This window comes from Ascaphus truei, chromosome 16, assembly GCF_040206685.1.
Source record: "Ascaphus truei isolate aAscTru1 chromosome 16, aAscTru1.hap1, whole genome shotgun sequence".
In the NCBI taxonomy this organism is placed as follows: Eukaryota; Metazoa; Chordata; class Amphibia; order Anura; family Ascaphidae; genus Ascaphus; species Ascaphus truei.
In genome coordinates, this window is record NC_134498.1 from 40344144 (window position 1) to 40367822 (window position 23679).

At 40.8% G+C, this 23679-nt stretch overlaps 1 long non-coding RNA gene across 1 annotated transcript in view; it reads right to left on the reverse strand.

The window, feature by feature from the left end:
- The window catches only part of LOC142467703 (uncharacterized), a 50629-nt gene continuing 26950 nt past the window's right edge, over window positions 1-23679 (reverse strand). The window contains exons 2-3 of the long non-coding RNA XR_012788483.1: window positions 23026-23056; window positions 1-62 (exon numbers count right to left, since the gene is read on the reverse strand). This is a non-coding gene — a long non-coding RNA (uncharacterized LOC142467703). The remainder of the gene's footprint in view (window positions 63-23025; window positions 23057-23679) is intronic.

The following is a 23679-nucleotide window of genomic DNA, read 5'->3' on the forward strand; positions in this document are numbered from 1 at the left end:
CTCTTCATCTCACGGACAAGCTGCAGCACCACCACCTTCCTCTACGGGTGGCAGCTCTATGTCTGTTGAGGAAGAAGAGACATTAGTTTTATATGTCACAGACTTATGGCAAGGTCTTGAGCCTCAATATCTGCTGATCCACTTACTACACCAGTCCACCTTTCTGATTAAATATCTGGAGCTGCTGTTCTGCCTGTGACCCCTCCTGCACCTGTGAACACTCCTCTGCCTGTGGCCCCTCCTGCACCTGTGAACACTCTTCTGCCTGTGACCCCTCCTGCACCTGTGAACACTCTTCTGCCTGTGGCCCCTCCTGCACCTGTGAACACTCTTCTGCCTGTGGCCCCTCCTGTACCTGTGAACACTCCTCTGACTGTGACCCCTCCTGCACCTGTGAACACTCTTCTGCCTGTGGCCCCTCCTGTACCTGTGAACATTCCTCTTTTAATTTTATTAATTTTAATTTTATTAATTTGCTATTTTAAAAGGATAATCTCCTGTACAGTGGTTGGTGAGGTTTAAATTCTCATCCAAGGAAGTGTATGAGTTTTCAATAAATACTGGTGTAATTTTTATTTTTTAAATGTTTTAGACTATTTTTGATGCACTGCTTGAAAACAATTAATGTGTCCCTCGTCGATCTAAATTGAATATGTTGCTACTTTTCTATAACCACTATATAATATTTGTGTTTCTAATACTGCTCCAATTACTGCATTACTAATGTCTGGATGTCTGGGCTGTTACCTTGAGTGAGCTAAATTTGGCAGTGGGGTGGGGTAGGGGGAGGGGGAGGGGAGGTAGAAATGAAATGAAGATAGACACTTACTTATAGTTCCTCTTCATCCCGAAAAGGAAACAAACATAAATTTGGGTATACAAAAGTGCCAAATAGATTTGGGGTGAAAGGACCATAGCACTAATAACATATAGTATTTTGCTGTTTACATTTTTTTCTGCAATGTTTGCTTCAAGTTCACATTTGCGTGTTTTCTACATTGATTTGGGCAGCTGTCTGTGACTGATGTATAGATATAACGAGGCACTTTTATCTTGTGAGGTTTTAGAGCTTAGAATTGAGCTACAGTAAGTAGGGTCATGGGAAGGCGTGTGAAAGAAAGTAGTAGGTACTGTAGGCTCAGGTTTCAGTCTTTTCCATTAATGCCTTCCACCCCGTAGTAATATTGAAATGAGCCTAGTTGTATGCCAAAATGTCCTCTTTGCAAAAGGCATATAAAGCTCTGTTTGTATTCTTAGGAAATGTAATACAGTTACTTAATCTCAGTTATAGTCACCTAATAATAGCATCTTAGTCCCACAGTACAATAAATGCACTAACAGGACAGTGATCAGATAAAATGCACTGAGAAAAGAAATGCATATGCTTTGTTCTGACCCATTATATTTTATATTAAGCGCGTAGAGGTCAGGCACACACACATATATATATATATATATATACACACACACACACACACACACACACACACACACACACACACACACACACACACACACACACACACACACACACACACACACACACACACACACACACACACACACACACACACACACACACACACACACACACGTAAGCCTTTTGTTGCAAACGACTCCCACGGTTGGGGCTCAGATATGTCAGATGAGCAAGTTAAATAAGACTCTTACTATTATTGGCTGTCTAGTGACACCCATGAAATTGATTACTCTTTTTGTGGCTGGAAAGATGTAATGGTGTAGCCACCCGATATGCTGAGAATAACGAAAGATGACTCATGCAACAATGTGTGGAAAATGTGCAGAGCGTTAAATGTTTTTGGTTTTTAACGTTCTAAAATCCCTGTAATTCTTTATCTGAAAATTAATTCCCAATAAGTCATTAATTATATAAAGCATTCATTTAAAATTGATGTATCGGTTTTTAAATTTTCCGTCAGATAATCTGAACATGATATCTTTTGTTTTATACAATATACATGCACTGAATAAATGTGATCATTTATCCCATTTTCTTTGAATGCGGTCTGCCCACGCATATTAAAATACCCCCAAAAATCTATTTACTTTTTAGATAATTTGGCATTTAGAAAATCAAAGCATATTATTAGAAACAGTAAATTTGTTCTGGAATCCTGCGTTGTCCTATACTGTACTTGTCAACACAGTTAGAAATGACCGAATCAGTCGAAATCTATTTCCAGAATTTTTATGAATTTGCCATTCAAAATCTATTCCGGCGTGTAAAATCTGCCGACGGATTATAACCGTTTCAATCTGCGCAGGTGAATCCAAAACTGCCATTGGATACAATCCGCTGGTGGATTTTAACAATCCGTTCACAGATTCCGGCAATCCGGAATTAACAATTTTTAGTGTTAAAAAAAAAAATCCGTAAACTGCCAATTGCCATTGTTGAGACTGATCCACTGAAATCCGTGGACCAAAGGAACCGACCGATCTGCGGTGAATCCAAATCCGACAAAGAAATGTGCCCATCTCTAAACATAGTATAGTTGTTATGGAAAGCCTTTTAGGACTACTTTAAATATACTTTGCATATCATTAGCATATCTCCCAGGGTACTTCAAGTGTGCTCCTTTTTCAGCACACACATCTCTCCCTAATTTATTTGGAGGGATATTTGAGGGGATATACAACTGGAGAGTGCAGGCACTACTAAAAATGTTCCCCTTGTTTTTTATTCTTTATTACTGCTGGTCATTCATTTAGCACTGTTAGGACCTGTGATCTTGCAACTAATTTACATTTGTTTTACATTTTGTTCTTCATGAGCAGACAGTTCATATTATTATTTTCAAGGAAATGTTACAAGCTGGGATCTGAGTAAGTAGCACAATTAGCTTTCCTTTCAAATCATGATTAAGAATTTGACCCCTTTACATTATATCACTAATAACATTTTCAATAAATGGCCAAGATATCATGCATAGCAACAGGCTTTCATTTGTCATTTGAAGTACTGTGAAAGCAGAGGGGATGCTGCAACATGGGTATCATGTTTTATTTTCACAGAAACAATTACTTATGGTTCAATGAATCTCCTCTATGCATCTCAAGGAAGCCTCTTGGACAAAATGTGCTAAATGAAAACTTCCGTGTGCTTGTTTGCTTGTCTGAACCAAACATAATATTATGACACTGCATAGTGCGGTTTCAGAAACAAGCTGAAGTATTTATACTTGACATGTGTAGACCACTGAGAGTATGAATCTACACTACACTTCATGCGATAAGTGATGTTGAATTTATTTATTAACTCTGTTTCATTAAAGAGGCAATCCAAGCCGATTCTTTTCATTTTGTTCAATACAGGATTGAAGCAGTGGTCTATGGAGCTGAACCCCATTAAATTCAGCTCTGGGGACCCCCTTCTTTGGGATCTACTTACCTCCATAGTGGGTGTCAGTAGGAACTCCAGGGTTCACTATATGGCCATTTTTCAAAGCTCCCGAGCCCTGTGGGCCAATAACAAACTGTGACATCATCTGGAGTGGCTTCCTATTGGTCCATGTGACCCGGTGCTTTAAACGGCAGAAAACTGGAGGGGATGCCAGCACTCCCTTCGGACGTAAGTATATTGTAGCTGTAGGGATGCCTCTCTGCTCTCCTGGGTCAGCACGTTTGTGTGCTAAGGAAATGTCTGTCCAGGTATAGCGTGCTGGTCCCCTTCTCTTGCTATCAGCCTGCAGTCTCTTTGCAGCTCAAGACATCTGTCCTTCCTGGGTCAGCCCCAATTGTGAGATTAAGGAAAAATCCCCCTTCCTGTCTCAGAACAGGCTATTTCTGAGAGAGCTCTAATCAGCCAGATGGAGTTGGTTAATTGCTGGTATGCAATTAACCAGCACACTGCTGGATCAGAGGCAAGTTTCTTTAAACAGGGATATGCCCTGTTACACACAGTATAACAATGAAAGAAAATAATAAAAACAAAGACTTTGCCTGCTGTGTCTGTGACTGCTGCCGATGTGCCAATGGTAATGGTAAAAACACTTATCTTCTCCCGCATAAGCCAAGGATCTTCTCCGTCTGATGTTTACCAGGTGAATGGAGGGGGGTGATGGTGTTAGCTCGCCAATCTCAACTGTGCTACTGGGCTGAAGTGGTTGTCTCCTGGGTGGTCTCCTCAGTTGACCCACTGCCTTGCTCGATGGCTGGTAGCTGCTGTGGCTGGCTGGTGACTTCCCCTCCTTCTTACCCCAGGCACATACACAATGGGTGCGACATTGGGGGGCAGCTCCTTAAATTGGTCCTGGACCCAAAGCTTTCTGTTGGTGGCCTTGGAAATTATAACTCTTTTTTTTTATCACACATTTTTCATTGAACTTTTCAAATTAGGGGTACAGAATAAAGTGTGACAGGGGAAAATCAAATAATTATAACATTGTATACTCAAATAATAGGACATATAAAAATACACAAATATGGGGAGGGGTTAGAAATAAAGACCACCTTCTCCTCTCCAGCTCGCCATCTCCACGGCCGGGGTAACCCCACTGTGGCATAATCAGCCTGTTGAAAGTTCATAAAAAAATAACAAGGGGAAAGACATCCAAGGAAGGGAGCGGGGATGGGGGGGGGGGTCGTCTCGCTATCGTCTTTCGATTCAGCCAACTATATAAAAATAGAAATCCTCTCTTTGTTGTGTAGGGTCAGGAGATCTCCTAACTCTGGTCCTTTCCAGATCTTGCCTTCACGTCGGGTCCAATCCTCTACATCTTATTTTTAGATACAGTACTATCCTATCTATATGTAAGTCATGGGTCCCATATTTTGTAGTGTGACTTTGTTGTGTGTCATGCTGTCAGTCTATCTATCGTCATGACCTCGTTTTCCTTTTTTTATTGTGTTCGTGGAAGGGGCTTGTATATTTTTCGAAGCCGCAGATATTGAGTATCTGTTGGCTGTGAGAATGTAGGAGCTGAGTTTGCTTTGGTGAGGGTTCAGTGGTACGATTGGTTTGGCTAGGAGAAACACCACTGGGTCTAAGGCTATCCTGACCCCAACATCTCCACCAGCCAATCTCTTATATTGGACCACAGGATAACCAGTATTTTAATAGTATTATTATAACTAACATAACTTGCGTGGTCAGTAAGAAATCTTAGAACGTAGCACCACTTAGTAATTATGGCTTTGAATTTCATCTTACGTGTACGCAAGAACAATTTGAGTTGACTTGGTCAGTATTGTTCCAATTAGCCAATTTTAAATGTTATTAAGCACATTTACCTTTTCTTTTTAACTTACACATGCTGTCAGAATGAATATATACGCTGAGAAGCAAAAAAAATATTCAAACGTTGCAACTAAATTTTCCCTGACGTTGGTATGAACAAAATATGACATTTAAGCTCAGTTGTCAAAAATATTGAAATGCTATTAATATAATACAGGCATTTTTAAATATATAAAATATGGCTTGTTTAAGATGACAACTTAAATATGAGGGTTATATGCATGCGTGGGGTTGTGTGTGTGTATGTGTGTGTGTGTGTGTGTGTGTGTGTGTGTGTGTGTGTGTGTGTGTGTGTGTGTGTGTGTGTGTGTGTGTGTGTGTGTGTGTGTGTGTGTGTGTGTGTATATATGTGTGTATATATATATATATATATATATATATATATATATATAGTTGTGTGAAAAAAAAGTACACCCTCTTTGAATTCTATGGTTTTACATACATTATAAGGACTTAATAATAATCATCTGTTCCTTAGCAGGTCTAAAAATTAGGTAAATACAACCTCAGATGAACAACAACACATGACATATTACACCGTGTCATGATTTATTTAACAAAAATAAAGCCCAAATTGAGAAGCCATCTGTGAAAAACTAAGTACACCCTTACTGCTTCCATAGGAATTAAGTTGCTAAGTAGCAGACAGGTGCTGCTAATCAAATACCCTTGAATAATTGATCATCAGCAAGTGTGACCACCTCTATAAAATCCAAAGTTTTAGCAGTTTGCTGGTCTGGAGCATTCAGATGTGTGTTAACATAATGCCAAGGAGGAAAGACTTCAGTAATGATCTTAGAGAAGCAATTGTTGCTGCCCATCAATCTGGGAAGGGTTATAAGGCCATTTCGAAACAATTTAAAGTCCATCATTCTACAGTGAGAAAGATTATTCAAAAGTGGAAAACATTCAAGACAATTGCCAATCTTCCCAGGAGTGGACGTCCCAGCAAATTCACCCCAAGGTCAGCCCGTGCAATGCTCAGAGAAATTGCAAAAAAAAAACAAGATTTACATCTCAGACTCTAAAGGCCTCAGTTAGCAAGTTAAATGTTAAAGTTCATGACAGTACAATTAGAAAAAGACTGAACAAGTATGGTTTGTTTGGAAGGGTTGCCAGGAGAAAGCCTCTTCTCACTAAAAAGAACATGGCAGCACGGCTTAGGTTTGCAAAGTTGCATCTGAACAAACCATAAGACTTCTGGAACAATGTCCTTTGGACAGACGAGACCAAAGTGGAGATGTTTGGCCATAAAGCACAGCGCCGTGTTTGGCGAAAACCAAACACAGCATATCAGCACAAACAACTCATACCAACTCACATATTACGATTTTAGCAGAGTGTGTACTTTCTTTTTCACACAACTGTATATATAAAATATTTTATTTGTATGGAACCAACATATTCCACAGCATAGTACAATGTGAGAGGAAGACGAAAACAGTGTATCCCAAAAGAGTACATATATGTTAAGACAAACTGAGACAATAGAAAGGAGGTCCCTGCCACCAAGGAGCTAACAATCTAGAAGGATTGTTCTAGAAACAAGGAAATAGTGTGTGCCCGTTTCTTTCTTGGGGTTTGGCTATCAAAATATCCAAATAAACACAAATGCATTAGCATTACTCTGTTTCACTTCAAACCAGGTGGACTTTGGGGGAGACTTGGTCCCCAATATGATGTTAACTGCCATTGAAGTCAAGGACAATTAAGGGTGGACCACAGTGCGAATCTATATAATACCTCACATTGGAGCTTGGTGAATCTTTCCTACATTCCTTTTCTGTACCTATTAATAAGAAAGATAATACTGTACTTTTAGCCTTCTGCATTAAAAGAATATTGGGTGTGATCTCTGCAGGTTCATAATTTGTTGTGGACATTTACATTTAATTTGATAACTATTAGCATTCATTAATGGTCAAATGCTTGAATGGTCATTAACAACGGACAATGAGAAAATATTTAGGGAATTAATCAGATTGTTACATTAAATGAAAAATAGTTGTGTACTGTTGAATATAAACGTATATGCAACTAAAATATATTCATTTTTATATATTTATACTCATCAAATGTTGATGGATTTTGCAAGATTAGAAGCTTTAGCACTGGCCCCTGCTCTTATTCCTGATTGTAAATTGAATAAAGAAACATTAGACATCTTTAGTAGTTATATAAAGTATGATTGCACAGACAAACACTTGAGAAGAAAAAAAATCAACATTGCACAATTAAATGTAGTTGGAAACATGTTTTTTCTTATTATTTCCTCACTCCACAGATGAAAATAAAAACTCAGTCTTGAAACATTCATTGTTCAAGAGAATGAATGGCAACAAACTGTGACCTACAGATTAAGGAGACCACTGCTGATAGGAAGCAACTGTGTAGGCAAACAGACCTCTAGCCAGCCCAAGGTAAGACACCGCTGTAATTGTGGGTCGCAATGGACAAACCAGAACAGTGATGAGAAAATAATAGCAGTCATATTCAGGAAATAAAAGTACAAGAGATCTGCCTACAGAGACAATGTGTCAGTTTCTGAATATATTAGAACTGAGTGTATTCCACCCACAGATAAGTGAAATGGAACAAGTTTCTGCAGATATTCAAAGATCTCATTTACGTAACACTGCAGATAGAAAGCTATTGCTGGGTAGTATCTCTACATTTCTAGCTCTGAAATGAAATTCTCCAAAAACCAATTTGAATGTGCCCTTGTCTTAATAATACATTGTTGGTCAAATGAATGGTATTACATAACCACCCAATTAGATTTTTTTTTTCTTTTTTTTTTTCTGCTACGGTTTCTTTTGTCGTGTTTTAGAGGTAAAGGAAATAAGGATTATTATGTATCACGAAGGTCAAATTATATGAATTTCCATATACGCAATACCACCTTTTCTACTCATTAGGAAAGCAAAAAGCAAAAAGCAAAAGTCTGTCTAGCAAAATAATACTAGGCACATTAGGACTAATTTAGTCAAATGGAAACTTATTTTGAAAAAAAATAGCAAATGAGATTGCCAATATCAATCACAAGTATGGTAATAAAAAAGCGGCAGCAAAGCACATTTTAAGGTCTCGTAAATTAAAGTTACATCAAAATTGGATGTTTTCAATTCATGCCCTTGCATATAATTAAGTAAAATTTTCTATGATAACACTGGAGTAAAATATGCTTGTGAGCTGCAGATTTGTTTATCTGACAGGTGTACTGAAAGCAACAAGAAAGTCTGTGTTTGCAGATAGGGAATCATTTGCACTTTCTTGGGCCAACAGAGCCATATTAAACTTTGACAGCAAAGTGTGCATTCATAATCATTTGTTAGAAGATCTCTTAGTTCAGGGGTGAGCAACCTTTTTCCAGACAGGACAATACATGGGCACAGCACCCTCACCACTGCTGCTGTAGGTGGGGTGTAGAAGTGTAGGGGATGGGGGGGGGGGACAGCAGATTGTGTGGGTTGGACAGGGCACCGACCGCTTTGCCCCCATCTCTCTCTTACACCCCCACCTCTTTGCTCTTATCCCCTTCTTTCTATTTCTCTCCCCTGTACTCTGTATCTCTCCCCTTTTCACATTCCCCTTCCCCCCATGTATTTTTCTTCTCCCACTCACTGTCTCCCTCTCACTTCCCCTCTGTCTCACTCTGCCCCGCTCTCGCCCTCTTCCCCTTCACTCTTCCGCCCTACCCTCAATTAATCCCCCTCCCCTCACTCAATCCCTCCCACTCAATCTCCTCCCCCACCTCTCAATTTTCTCTTCCCCACCCCCCAGCATGTCTTTCTCTCTCTGCACCCCCACCCCCACTCCCAGCATGTCGTCCTTTCACTCTACTCCTCAGCTGGTCCTTCCCTCTCACCTTTTTCAGTCGGTCCCACTCTTTGGCACATGCTACCGCCCAGTTCTCCTCTGCTCTGCCCCCGTAGGCTGCAGCCAGGGTGATGCTGAATGGGCGCGTGCGTTCGCACTCGCTGTGATGAAACACATTCCTGCAATGTGTGTGGCCAGCATGAGCGAGCGCCTGCGCATGCCCGTGAGTGCACAGCGCTCAGGCAAGTATATTTGTCTATGACGCTCGCTGGCGCGTCATGTGAACGGTTCCCCCAATGAGGTCAAACCAGCTCTGTAATGTCATGGCCACGCCCCCCGACATATCCCCTCATGCATGCAACTTGCTGGCCAGGAAAAACACGGCCAAGCAGAGCGCATGATGTCACGGCGCTTGAGGGCTCGCTCCCTGCCTGGCCGCAGCCTTAATGAAGCCCTGCCCCCCTAAGCATGCTGGGCAGAGAGGAAGGGATTTCCTTCTCCACTGCCTGCATAGATTCATTGTGGGAAGGAAGTCTACCGACTGGGCCATGGGTTGGCCACCCCTGGTTCATCTGGCCAAAGTAACCATGTTTGGAATCTCAGTCTCTTGCTGACATTTTCCAGCATTTTAATCCTTTATTTTACAAGATTTTCTCCTTTATTGAGCCCTAAAGTATTTACAATGATATACTTTCTCATACAGTGCAATGGTTCTTACTCAAACCCCAAAAAGATGATCAAAAACGTTGAAGAAATGACCTGTATATAATTTGCCAATAAGTTGGGAATCAAATATTTGTTTTGATTACAAACACACAGAGGAACAGCAATCAATGAATCCACGTTTGTGCCCAAACTGTCTTACAAGGCTCTTTTCAGGTCTAGACATTTTCTAAATCTGTAGGACCAGAAGAATTTCAATTTAGTACAATACTATGGGTAGTGACAGGGCCAGCTGGTAATATTGCGGGGTACGGTGCAGGGAACTGGTGTAGACCCTCTAACCTTCTCCATGTTTTCCTGTAGTGTCCCTCATCATGGCAATGCGATGCCATTTGACGCTGCGGCGCCATGATGAGGGACACTGCAGTAAAACATCGCAAAGGAGAAGGTAAGAGAGTTACAAAGGCCCCACGCTCTCCCCCGGCAATCAGTTTAATTGTTGTGGGGAAGAGCACTGGACCTGTGTAACCATGGGGCTCGGTGATGTCACACTGATGGCATCGCCACCAAGCCAGCCCTGTTAACATATTGTCTTCCACCAATAAATATTTCATTTGGGGTAAAGTTTATGTGGCTATTGTTATAGTGAATCCCCCTCTGAGCCAAGACAAGTAACATCACACCTTCAAACTGATGTTATCATAGTTAATATCAGCAGCTATTTTTTATTAATCTATTTTTCAACGCACATAATCACATAGCATTGATTTGTTAAAAACTTGAATATCTGCAACCCAGTGATGAAGACTTCCGAGTCTGAAGCCACCATGCTTGGGAAGCCAGATATACTAAGCAACTGTAACATCGTAAAAAAAAAATATATGCAATGTTGTAATGGCATTTTAAACCACTTGCCATAGTAGCACATATCATTTACCTCAAGCAGACAGCATGTATAAAAGTACAGTGAGAAATATAAATTCTTCTTATTACCAGGCCATTTGAATACATTACAATATATTGGAATACATTACATCCAATAATACGGTAAAGCTGCCAAATAGGAGAAAACGGCATTTAGAGTAAATACTCCATAGTTGCCAGCCAGGTTTTAGGCTTAGTAAACACTGTAGTCAATTTATCACAATATTTTTTTTGTGAAATCTACATAGTAAATCAATTTAGTAAATCTAGGTATAAATGAGTGCATTGGCAGAAACATATTTTCAAACATGCAAATACATTTTGTCATACAGTGAAGGCTGGTGCAAGGATTTCAAGGAAGAGAAATGACTTTAAATGAAGAATGATCAAACTGGTAATGTTTTATATTTGAGTATGATTGCTTAGCAAAAAAGAACAATGGGAATTATGTTGGATGTGTAACACACATAAGTGAATTACTTTTTGACACCTGAGCTTATGCATTACTATTGATATTATTTGGCATCGAGAATTCAAATATGACGGCAAGCTCACCAAGCAAATCGAATGATGACAGGTTGGTATATTACATGATAAATTTTTCATTTAAAAAAAAATGGTATACTACATATATTTTTTTTCTCAGTGTATATGTCATGTCAAAGACAGCTATTTCTTTAGATATATAGAGTTTTGTCCCACCAGTATTTGTACTTGGTAAGCAGTATACACTATGAATTCTCTATGTGCTTAATTTTACATGTCCTGAGAACCTCTCTATGGTCATCTGAGGCACACCTGGACCAACCAGACAGGTTTTGTTCTTTGTCGTTAATACCTTGATATCTGGACATACTTTCTAGAGCCACCAGAATTTATTTTCTGTATGTTTGATTCAAGTACACCTAATAAGAGAGATGAATATGCAAACGAATAATTATATGGGGTATGCTTCTCTCTTTTTCATTTAATGTTATCAGATAATTCTCTGGCTGTAGGTGTATGAAGAGGTATGTATGAAAATGTGCTATTTTCAACTTCAGATTATTGTTGCTTGACTTGCACATGCAAACTCTGCAATATACTGTGTACTTCACCCTAAATACTGCATTAAAGATGCCAATTCATGAATATAGAGGAGAAAGTCCCAAGGCAAATTTGGAGCAAAATTCATGCAAATGGCATCAATGTTCCAAGATCCTTTGTCAACGGATAGTGCCATGTGCATTCCATGGCGATTCGGGAAGTGGCAATAAGAGGCATTAGGGAGGAGTCTAATGAGATGTATCAAAATTTCCATGACATTACCCAGAATCCCTGGCTGCAGTGGAAGCATTGTATGCTCAGAGATAAAGGGCAAAGGCAGGTTTGTGGACCTGTCTGAGACATGTGAATGTGCTTACACTGTAACTACAGTAGTATTATTATTTACCAATCAAAAATATAGTGAGTGATACATGCATTCACTAAAGCTGAGGGAGAGAGCATTGTGAATAGGTATCTGAGAAATTAGCACAAGTTATACTGTATGTAGTTTGGTGAAATAAGGTGCTCTTAAAGTGTACTATGCATAGGAAGGAGGGGAGATACACTCTGGGTAATAAAACATTGATTAATGTGACACTGAGTGTAAAGCAATGGGGCACCAGATACCCTGAAGGTTGGGGTAGGCAGTCCAGAGACAATATATACTGTATGTAGCCCCCTTTCCCATGACTATGGGAACTACGTGTGCTGAGAACCTGTCTGGCCTACAAGAGGCCTGATCCTCCGCCACTGGAAGCCTGGTTACAGCGCCTCCACCTGGAGGGATCCTAGTGCAGCTGGATAACCCATCACAGGACCCAATATATTCCGTGGATAAGGATACACACACATGGGTATAACGAACGTATATTTACTGAACATATAACAATATACCACAATAATAATACAGGCCCCACAATGCTATATATATATATATATATAAACCCCACCCCAGTGGAACCCCCAAAGTACTGAGGGTGCCCTGGGCACCTTACCACCTCGGTGTCCACAGAGTAAAGCCCACCCAAAGTGTTTGGAGTAGCACTACCCCCTGTGTGTGTTGGGTACCTTCCTGATCTTAGGCCAGACCCGGCCGACTTGAGATAGTGGATCCGCAGAACCGCAACCTGATCCCACGACGTGATCTACCGGATCCTCTCCTGTCCGCAGGTGTCCACCTCTTGAGGAGTTCTTGCTGGAGGGTGTCCCTTAATGTCTATGGTTGCCTGTGATCTGGTCCCAGACCGCAGGCCACGCACACTGCGTGGCGTCCGTCACTGGTGTACTAATACTAATTAGTAATACTAAACTACTCCCTGCAGCACCCACAAGCTGAGGTGAGTTGGGGCCTAGCTGGGATCTAGGGGGATATCTGGCTTAGTTCAGGGGCCACTGGCACCCTGAACACATCCTCACCTCTTGCTGTCCCTACTCCAACTGGCGCGCGGCTCTGCTTCGTGCCAATCTCCTCTCTCTGCTCTTCGTGCATCCTTGCATCCTATTGGCTGCTGCTGCCCCATCTGTTAGCAACCCCTGGGGCTGCTGGGAGATGTAGTCCCGTGCGGAGCCTGGTAATGGCCGCCGCACTAACTCTATTGCGCATGCGAATGATCACCATGCGCGAGGAAACAACCATGGCGGCGCCCTGCACCTGCATTTGCTGCGGAGCCCCGGAACTCCAGCGCTCCAACTGACAGCCCTCAGCCTCCCCCGCCCGGCACAGCGGTAAGAGGGAGAGCTCGGTTACATATACATCGCATTAACTTAGAAATGTGATAGATTGCTTTAACTACTTGCAATATTGAAAACAAATATATAATAGCATGCAAGCGTTTATTGAGTAAAGCACAACCGCTTTTCAATCATTAAGGGCTACTGATCCCAGGAATTTGGGACCAGTATTGGATTGTTTTAGTTGAGACTATTCTATCAGCTACAAATAAATATTTTAATTGCTTGACACCAGTGAACATTTTGTTTCACTAAACATTTACCCACATAAATTTCACAGCATTCACCTCCTTTTTCCCATCATATTCTGTTTCCTCTAATAATGGCTCACGAGGGCAACGTAGAGCAATAATAGTGATTTAAAGCTATGTGTTCAACTAGCCAGTGTTGTATAGCGAGAACAGCAATTCATGTCTATGGGAGCTGTTACCATTGGTAGCACTAGCAATAATCAAGATGACATTCCCCAGCTTCATGCTGTTCCAAACAAAGATACAGATGTGTCTTATTTGAAAACAGAGGAAGACAACCAGCAGGAGTAGGAGGACATTGTCGTTGATGAGGATGATTATGATGAATCCTTCCAGCCTGCTGCCATTTTTTCTAATACTATGAAAGCCATCGCAACTGCGATGTCAACAGCCTGGTCCTTCACAGTCTGGTCAGGACTAGTCCCGGTGTGAACTGTACATTGTAATTGGAAAACTTTGGATAAGGAGAACAATGAGAGAATAAAATGGTGTTGCAATTAAAAAAAATTAAATCTGTTATAGTATTACAAACTGCAGAAATTTTTTTTGTTTACACAGTAACAGAGATGTGGGAAATGTGGACAAACCAGGTGAAATTTGCTGCAGAACACACTTGATGAAGTGACCCATTACACTGCTATTTTCATGCATTCCTGAGCAAGTGTGAACATGAACGGAAATTTTGCAAAGACGCTAAATTAAGGGGAGGGGGAGCGAAATCCATCCAAGTTGTGAAGCAAATTAGAAGGCATTCACTCGTAAACCTCTGAGCTGATGCATTTGCAGTATGGGACATGAGAAACAATGTATGAATTAGGATACTTTTGGCACACTGTGCATTGAAAGATGCAGTATGTGCAAAGGAGTTCTCATGTGATGGTTAAATACCATTCTCTGCACAATGAGGGGTTTTTCATTGTACTTCAATAGTGCTGATCAGGTTGCTGTCACATAGAAAATTCAGTAGTTTCGTTGCAATACTGCACCAATCGGCACTATCACAGCTTAATAATCAACCAAAAAAAGAGCGCTGTCCAGTGGTACACCGGACGTGCTTGCTCACTTGTTTGGTGGTGATACTGGGTGCTGTTTAGGATCTTGTGATAGAGTTTATGTGGAGGGGAAGGGGCTGTGGGTCGAGTGTGCCAGATATAGAGATCTTGTGTAGCACTGCACAGGATCTCTCTACATGGCGGGCCCCACCCCCAGATCCCTCCTCTCTTTATAAAGAACCCCCGATGACATGAGGGCCGGATTTGTCTAATTGCACGATAGCTACAATGTGATTACAGAACTGAATCAGAAAGTATAGGTTATATACTGGTACGAAACATCGAAAGAAAAGGACTTTTTTTTTCATAACGTCTATTTATTAACGTGTTTTGAATTTCACGTCAAAAAAAAAAGAAAACAAATGGAGGAAAGAAAAAAGAAATGCAGGGCAAGGTGGGAAAGATCATTACATAAAGGAACATTGGGGGGAAAACCCCATGGCTACTTTTGTATTTTTTTTTTCAGAGTTCTAACCTGGAAGTGAAAAGACAAAAAAAAAATGAGAATCCCAGGGGCCAATATCCTGTTGCCTAGTAACTCCAGGTAAATACACCCATCGGTCAACCGTGACTGTATCAGATCCCATGGTAAAGCAAAACACATGGGGTGGAAATGGTATATATGTGTAATGGTGTTTCCCTGTGGCCCTTCTGATCCTGACCCCGTGTGTGAGAAACTATCCCAATTACATGTATGCAGTGTGGTGCACCAGCTGGCAACAGGACTCCTGAGTCACCCGCTTGATGTTGTGGGGATATCACCATGACAGGCGTCTGAGGTAGTGTGCAGAGTCCTACTCACATTTGGTACAGCGCCTCCACCCCATCGGATCCCTACGGTCGCAGGGAGGAGTTTCTGACGGGGAACTCCTAGGTGCACCTTCTCCCTGAGTAACTCCACTCACAGGCAAGAAGGGTCTTTTCATGGACATCTTTATTGACATGTTTCTGGCAGACTACCCATCACAGCGGCCGACACATAGCCGCACATCGGGTGGAGACCCTCCATGCAGAAGGTTCCTCCTGTCTCTTTAATTGAGTTGTTCTTCCACCACTCCCCTAAGGGAGACCACCAGCTGTGCCAGGTCCTGGACACAGTGTGTAATAGATTGTCCCTTAGCCACTCTGACAGACAGACTTGAATTGCTGCAGACCTTGAACTCCAACTCTGAACCAGCAGCCAAAGAGGAACTCTAACTTTTGTGAGTGCTGTTTAATATATAGGCTCCAGAAAGACCCACCTCTGTGTCACTAACTGTGGACACAAATCATGCTGTCACTTCCTTTGCTACATATATGACACATCACAGGGGTTTGAGGGCAAACCTCCATGATCACTACTGGCAACCCTGCCTTCTTACCAGGATTACTGCCAGCATGAGAGAGATCTGTACACCAATTTTACACATGGCTACATATGTATATATTTTTACTTTAAATATGATCATTGTTGACTCTTCCTTGGCATTTGGTGTGCTATCTGATTTCAGTTCTTTTCGTTTGATGTTGGTGACCCACAGGAGGTAGGCTTCAAACCATGGGCCCCCTATGATTTTTTTTCTCTTTTCTTTATGTATGAGACTGAGGACCCGCTGCGGTCGGCGGTGCGTGCGGCTGCATGCGCGTCACTCACCAGCTCGTGACTTCCTCCTGAGCCGGCCCCAGTCCCTTCTCACTGCAAGGCTCACTATGCGCTGTGACGTGTCAGCTGCCAGGGGGTGCAAGAGGATCGTGATCCCGAGCGGTGACGTGTTACATGGTGCGCTGGTGAGCACCGGGGGCTGTACTTTCCTGGAGCTTTCAGAGCTTTCCCCACCTCCAAAAGGTAGGGGGGGAAGGGGGAAGAGTGTGTGTATGTGTATATATATATATATATTATATATACAGCTCTACCCCGTTATAACACGATCCGTTACAACGCGAATCCGCTTATAATGCGATGCAAGCGTGGCTCCCAATTTTTGTATTTATGAATACTTTAGAAAACGATTATTGCTGTCTTAAATACTTTATTGTACAAAGCATACAACTGTACATTATTTCTAATGCGATACGCTTATAGCGCGATGTGATTCTTTGGACCCCTAGTACAGCGTTATAAGGGGGTTGAGCTGTATATATATATATATATTTTATAATATATATATATATATATATATATATATATATATTTGTGTGTGTTGTGTGTGTTGTGTGTGTTTCGCACGGTGTATCTCCCCCTCCTCTCTCGCACACATGGAGAGGTTTGGCTTTATTTTTGTTAAATAAATCATGACACGGTATAATATGTCATGTGTTGTTGTTCATCAGAGGTTGTATTTACCTAATTTTTACACCTGCTAAGGAACAGATGATTGTTATTATGTCCTGATATGTAAAACCATAGAATTCAAAGAGGGTGTACTTTCTTTTTCACACAACTGTATATTTCCTGGACACAGAGGACCCAGCAACCTGCCAGAGACTGACATGGAGGGCCAGCTGCTTAAGGTACTTCCTGAGACTTTGGGGTGATAGGCTGGTAATGGGAATAGCCCTCCAGTCCTGCAGATAGGGTCTGGGCAAGTAAGTTAGCCCTTACAAAGGGATAGGGGTTTGTTATTTTGTTGTTGTTGTTGTTGTTGTATGTTTTGCCTGGATAAAGGAAAACAAAGTGAGATGGAGGACAGGGCACACGGATTTGAAAATAGAAAATATTTATTTAAGCTAACACAGTGTAGCTAGTATTAGCTTAAATAAATATTTTCTATTTTCAAATCCGTGTACCCTGTCCTCCATCTCTCTCTGTATGCCGTGGATTGGATGCAGCCCTTCGTTCATGGATGGGAGCACCAGTAACTGTATCATCTCTTATTATATCATATTACTTGGTGTGCAGCACTTATCCTCTTTCTCATTGCCTGGATAAAGGAACAGGCGCAATAAAGCCAAGATATAATTTCACCCAAATCGGTCTCCATTATATGTACCTCTGCACACATCTCTCACAGGCCTCCCGAAAGGTGGCTTTATTAATATCAGAACATTTCTAGGTGTTTGGAGAATCTCCCGGGCGGTGATTATATTTGTTTTACATTATTTGGAGAATCTAGACACATTACCGGAGATATCTAGAAGAGGTGGTTAGATGTCCGTGAATAATCTACCTCAGCTAATAATGGGTCAGCTAACAATATTTATGGGAGGCGATTGCCTGGTGTCCAGTATTGAACCGGACTGTCCTGTATTTGGACACGCTGTCCAGTGAAAAATGAGAGGTAATACTGGACCATGCATATGTTCAGTGTTGCCTCGCTGGACATAGTAACTTGACCAGCTTGGGGGCCACGGGATTTGCCCGAGCAGGGAGACAGCAGGGCTTTTGATAAAGGGCTGGGAAGCTTCCTTCATCCAGATTGGATGCTGCTGGGTAATGTAGCCAATCAGGAGGAGTGTCAGGAGCCTGGGGTGTGGACAAGGAGAGGATTAAACAGCATGGAGCGAAGAGAAGTGTGTGTGTGTGTGTGTGTGTGTGTGTGTGTGTGTGTGTGTGTGTGTGTGTGTGTGTGTGTGTGTTGTGTGTGTGGTGCATCGCATCGCACCTTTCATCATTGTGTCCAGTATTTTTGGAGAAGCCAACCCTAATGTGAACATGGTCTGAGCAGGTTATGATGGAGGGAAAAAATTGTAAGCGTATAAAAATATAGTCAATTCTGGAGTATGTGGGATGGGTGTCTGAACAAAAAACAAAATCTTTAGCTTGAGAATTCAGGCATCTCTTTGGATCCCAAAGAGAAAGATTCTTAATAAGTTTTTCAATTTGTTTGGAGTCTCTTTTCTTTGATTAACAAAGGTAACTTGGTGTGTAAAGATTTATTTAGGGAAGCATGAACTAAGGTAAAAATTCACCCCACATGGCTATGGAGGCTGTGAGGGACACCCCCCCCCCCTCCCCTTGCTAACCAATACCCTCATATAACAGACAAGTAAAGACAGATTCGGTTTGGAGGTATAAAATGCTGCAAATTTGTTTATTAAACAATAATAGAGTAACCGCTAGTCCCTGCCAGAGTGCTCTCTTAATGGGTTAAGTGAAGAGGGCCAGCCAGGCCTTGGCCTGCTTCCCCCGGAGCTAGCTGAGCCCCCATGAGCTGGCCGTTGTCGTGAGTAGGTTCCCGGGATTCATGTTCAGTTGACCCTGCCCACTTACTTACTTGCCCTGAGGCTTGTCTGGCAAGAACAAGCACTTACCCACCAAACGTTATCAAGGATAAAGCACTGTGTTGCGTGAAACACATAGGAGGATCCACACCTCCTTGTTTGTCATGTGTGATAGACAATAAACATTTTTTCTATTTTTATACAACTGTCTCCCTGGGCAGTGTGCTGCTTTGTGCATTTATTTGCATATTTTTGCTCTCGTTTGTAATTGAATCAGCAGCTGGACACGCCCACAAGAATCCAGTGGGCTCTAGGAGTGGGTAAGACTCTTGAAAGATTTATTTCGTCTACATGGTTTGTCATCATTACTACAGCATGTGGTGAGTTGTGGACTTTATTACACAGTTATCTCCAATGAGGTGCAGCAAAGTGAGTTTAACATCATTTTTTCTGATACCTTCAGGAGGTTTATGTCTTATTGAATCGGTTCACTCACCTAGTAGTATACCCACTCCATAGTTGAGCCACATCTGTGTTTATCATTCATGAATAGAAAATTATATTCCAGGACTGTTAGAGCACCCATCACCCTTGTATATAGAACTGCCCGTTATAACGCGATCTGTTACAACGCGAATCCGCTTATAACACGATGCAAGCGTGGCTCCCAATTTTCGTATTTATGAATACTTTACAACACAATTATTGGTATCTTAAATACTTTATTGTACAATGCATACAATTGTACATTATTTCTAACGCGATCCGCTTATAACTTGATGTGAATCTTTGGACCCCAAGCACAGCGTTATAAGGGGGTTGAGGGATAGATAGACAGACAGACAGACAGACAGACAGACAGACAGACAGACAGACAGACAGACAGACAGACAGACAGACAGACAGACAGACAGACAGATAGATAGATAGATAGATAGATAGATAGATAGATAGATAGATAGATAGATAGATGCACACAGTAACAGATTTACACATTTGTAAATAAAATTTAAAAAAAATCGTAGATATGTTGTTCCACAATTAAAGGGAAAATAGAGAATCAAAACTGTACTGGAACATAATCCCTGGGGTCTTTCTCAGTCAAGAGTTCATGCATAACCATTTATTATCACACTGCAGCACTGTAATTATACCTTTCAAGATGCACATAATCTTGGACTAAATTTAGAACTATCTATGTTTTACAAATAGAAGCCGTCTTTAGCATAAAGCATATGTTATTGCTTAAAACAAAGATGGTATCAATTTAAAAAGAAAACAATGCACCAAGGACATGACACAAATCTGTAATTACGAAAATAAGTACATTAAGGCATTTTCATTTAAAAGAGAATGAAGCAAAATCACCATGTTGCATATGCTAACAGTTTAAAAAAAAAACTCAACATTACTATGCAAAGAATAACAAATGACAGGCCATGTATCCAAATGATGGCACTAGTGAATGATGATGGTGTCCATCCCTCATTGCATCAGCTGATAGACCCCTGACCAGTCTCCAGTAATTGTGTCTGGGTATTCCAAAAATAGAATGACCCATTCTAAGCCACCACCCGACTTCTTTTTCGTAACTAAAACATTTGCAGAATGGAGTATTTTTCTGACCATTTTTGGCATATGTATACTGAGTCATATACCGTTACTATATCTGAGCGATTAGGAGGTACAGGGCTGAGGTCTAATGAGTCATAAGTTAATTAGGCACCTACTGTCTTAGACATCAAAATGGGCACCTGGGAATGTGCTGTAGAGTGCAAAGGTCCTTGGCCCCAGTTCAAAGAAGAATTTAAACTGACTGCAAAAGATTACACTATGCTGTATTATTCTATCTTTATTAAAGTCATGCATTTTACTAATATGACATTAGATTTAGCACAGACATCAGCATCAAACTGGGATTATTATGGTGCAAATATATGTCAACACCTACATTACAATACTTGGAACATATTGTAGATCAGGGGTGGCCAAATCCAGTCTTCATGCCCCCCCCCCCCCAACAGGTCAGTTTTTCAGGATATCCCAGCTTCAGCACAGGTGGTTCAATCAGTGGCTCAGTCTTTGAAGCAGGGATAGCCTTAAAACTGAAACTGTTGGTGGCCCTTGAGGACTGACGTTGAGCACCCTTGCTGTAGATCTTACTGCAAATGTAATTTGCCCAAGAAAAAAACATAAGAATATACTCTTCCATATTTGATACTATTACATTTCCATATTGTTCGATTTAAGTGTGAGGGTGGAAACAACTTCTCTCACAGCTGCACCTAAATCCACCTGTTCTTCAAGTGTTCTTTGCCTATCCAGGGCAGACCAAGCTACCTCCGTACACAACTCCGGCATATTACCCTATTACACGCAGTATCCTAATTACAGTGAACGTTCCAAAATATACTCACAATCCATTTCCAAAATGAGTTTGTGATCGGCACACATTTCCTCTTTACTGCGCGGCGATCAAAGGTTCTGCTTATTAAGTGATTATGTAAAGTACTTTTTGTGTTTTCATCTTTCAGAGATTATAATCCGTTATGATGTAATAAATGTTTCTCAAGGAGAAAAAAAAATCTTCATGCGGCTTTGCAGAAAGGCAGTACGTCCTAGCAATTGCACGAGCCAAATGACAAGAAATGCAAAATAGATAAGTAAAAAGGCACTTGCTTGCAAATAAAGAAATATGCTGACTTGAGATGTAAAGGTGCTAATGTTGTGTATATGAATATGCTCCACTCGACAACAAAAAATATCCCTGTAAGTCTATATTAGAGGTGGACAACTTCAGTCTTCAAGGGCCACCAACAGGTCAGGTTTTTAGGATATCCCTGCTTCAGCACAGATGGCTCAATCAGTGGCTCAGTCAATGACCTGTGCCACCTGTAATGAAGCAGGGATATCCTGAAAACCTGACCTGTTGGTGGCCCTTGAGGACTGGAGCTGTCCACCCCTGGTCTATATGTCCATGAACACTGGTTAAGTAAAGCTACTTTCACATTCTTTACATGTGCATTTTAAATTCTAAGTGCCCAATTGACTTCAACATATTGATATAGAATATTGGGCTCTTAAAGCTGCAGACCGAGCAATAGCCTACATGGGTGTTTTTTGTTTGTTTTTTTTTTTGTTTTTTTTTTTAATAATTCAGTACTGTACTATCAGAAAACTTGTAGCATTTTTTTAAACAATTCTGAATTACATTTTTAATGTATTATAATGTAACAAATATTTTTTATTTATATAGCAACCATTTACAAAGTCACAGTCCCTTCCTCTTCTGAAACAGGCTCTGACACACCCCTTTTTGAGCCCTGCCCTCTCTCTAGCGGTGCACCAATTGTATCTAGTGACTGCCTGGTCACATGATCTTCCCCACAGAACTTTACATCTTTGGTCTTCTTCGGCTGCACTGACAGCCATTTAGTGAACCCCCAGACGAATCTTCGCCTATCGATCACAGAAGAACGGATCAATCGGCAACTTATCATTGTGTGGATTGTAATGAACACAGAATTAACCCCTGGTCCTTGAAGGGCTGAAACCAGGCTACACAACACATAGATATATACAACAGATATATTACTGACAGGTAGGGGTAATGACCTTTATTCAAAGCAGCCAAATATACCCCTACCGTCACAATCAAATGCCAAAAAATACCACTTTTTCTTTATCACCTACTCCATCTAGTGCGGCGTTTGCCTTATCTTTCCTATGCAGGAAAAGCTTGGCTGGCAGAAGCAGTGATTTCCTTACTAAGGGAGGGATGCACATGGTACAGTGACCAATATGATTGGTTGCTGTACCATGTGTCCCTATGAGACGTTAGCTGAGACCGTCCTAGCCACTGTTAAAGGCCTGAAGTAAAGAGGCCGCATAAGGTGGCTGTGGGTTAAAGAAGACAGACATCACACACAGGTAATAAACTCATATGTAGTCGTTGTTAATTATTGTGGTCATTTTAAATTCATAAACCTGAAAGAGATAGCATTAGAATTTCTTTTTATTATTTTGAAGTAATCAGATCACTGTTCATATTTTACCTGTACATTTTAAATTACTGTGCATTTGTATTTGTAAACCTTAAACGTAAGAGGCCCTATTTTTCAGGTAGAATTCAGTCTAAAGAGAGTATAAAAATGCTTACCTTCGGTCACTTGTATCAGCAGACTTTGTTTCTAAGTAAATGAATGAACACAAAATTACAGTTATATACAAACGTAATCTACACATTTTCCAATTTTTACAATCACTGAATCTGTTTTCTCGGGGGTTACTGCTGTCTATTGAATATTTATTAGCAAGTTATTAGATAATTCACATTTACATTACTTTTTCATGAGTTTACCTGGTGTGTGATTACACACTTAAAGTATAACACAGACCTTCCCAGCAATGCAATGCCAAGGGCCAAAATTAATTCAAATCACATTTTTTTTAACCTTTTACAATCAAATTATGAAGACATGTTTAACTGGTTTTACTTCTTGTTCAAAAATGGTTCAGCTTCCATGTGATCTGTATCCATCCCTATGTTTTCAGCCCATGACTATTTAAGAAAAATGCAGAAATTCCCACACCATGAACAGTTCACAGAACACACAAATTGCTTTGTAAGTGAAAATGACGTGAACTTAAAAAAAGATTTCAATTACAATGATTTTTATAAGTGATGTTTTACATGTGAAAAAGCCCCATAAACCTTGTGGCATGTTTTTATTTCAATAATTTAAACATGTGTTTGATTTCCTGGTGTTTGTGTTTTCTTTTATGTTAGTTACTAATCTCAGTCTTTTCCTTT